Consider the following 1,673-nt stretch of genomic DNA (forward strand, 5'->3'; position numbering starts at 1 on the left):
AATGGGTAGATTTTGGTAGACAAAATATTTTTCCTGCATGTACTGGCTTTATGCGAAATTCCAGCAGTAGTTCTTGTATGGCTATTTCTATGTACTATTGGGGCATTCTGCTGTAGTATTGTGTGTTGACTTGCACTTCATGGTGATGATTTTATCTTTGTGAATGCAGACTTTATAGCTTTCTGAAATGCATAATGTTGCTATAAGTAACATTTTATTTCAACATGTTTATGCATGTGTTGCATCTGTGGAAGATGAAAAATGTTTTTATTAGCATTTATTTTTTATTGCAGGAGAATGTTTGAAGTTACAGTCTTATTTCTTAGTTTTAATTATTTAAATGAAACAGAACTGATTAGGAAATAAAATTGTTAAAATATAGTTATAGAAGTCTTTTCAGTGTGCCAGCTGGATAGCAGACAAGGCAAAAAGCATGAGGATTTCCCCCCACTCCCCAAGTATGGTACTCCTGCTGCTCACTGATAAGAAATAATTATTGCATAATCATCTTAACTTTCAAATCTGCACATAATTGCAAGTACCAGGGTGTTAGATCTGGATTTGTATTTTGTTCTGAACAGTTTTCTCGCGTGCTTAAGTAGTCACATGTGGACTGTGTGGGTTGGTTTTGGTTTGTTGTTTTTTGTTGTTGTGGTGATGGTTTTGTGTGTTGGTGATTTTTTTTGTCTTGGCTTTATAACTGATCAACCCTACTTTGTGAGACGTTACTCAGTGCTCTCTCTGCAGGTCCACTGTCTGCATTCCAGTAACCTCAGAATTTCTAAACCTTCTGTTTAAGTTGTGTTTGAAAGACTGCATGTGTTTAGTGAAGCATGCTGTATGGAGGGTCTTGGATGAGTATATTCCTTACATGAAAAGTGTATAATGTAACAGTTTCAGGTGCCTGGTGCTTGAACTTCAGTAAATGCTGCTGATTCCTGTCAACGCAATTGCATGGGGAAACAGAAGCGTGACACTTTTAATAGGCTGATTAATTAAACTTGGGCTTTGATTACGTGTTTTTGACAATGTGAAAAGAATGAACTTTATTTGCTGTATTGCCAATATAGTGAATAAAATAGTATAAGATCATAGACTTTACCTAGGTAGGCAGTGTGATTTACCCGTAAAATAAGAAGGAAACCGTTTATGTTTAGTATAGTCCATGTGGATATATTTCTGTTTCAAGTAGAGCTAACATACAGAATTTGCTGAAGAAGATTAATCTTGCAAAAAACAATAGTATAACTCTTTGACTTCTTTGTATAGAAGGCAATCTCTTGTCTTTTTCCAAAGGTAAATTTACTCAAGAGACTTGAGGGAAGGAAAACCACTGTTTTACCAACTGATTTTGAAGTTTGTTTTTAGCAGAAAAACTATTTAGTATTAAAAACATAACCGCAGAGTTTCCCTGAGTATGGGTGAGGTTATGTAAAAATCGGTGAAGTTTAGAACATTGAGTCCTCATTGAGAATTTGTGCTGTTGTGTTTTGTTTTGTTTTAAGTGCAGGAAAATATGTTTGAAGACCTAGTAAAATTGACCATGTATAAATAAATTCCATTCCTCCCTCCACACCAAACAAACTGGAAGAAGGGTACCCATGAAGCTGGCTGCGTGGATTTTCAAAGCTGCCTGTTAAAGCTATAGTTTTTTGTAATCTTGAGAAACTCCT

Source organism: Mesitornis unicolor, unplaced genomic scaffold (assembly GCF_000695765.1).
Source record: "Mesitornis unicolor isolate BGI_N332 unplaced genomic scaffold, ASM69576v1 scaffold21774, whole genome shotgun sequence".
Taxonomy (NCBI): Eukaryota; Metazoa; Chordata; class Aves; order Mesitornithiformes; family Mesitornithidae; genus Mesitornis; species Mesitornis unicolor.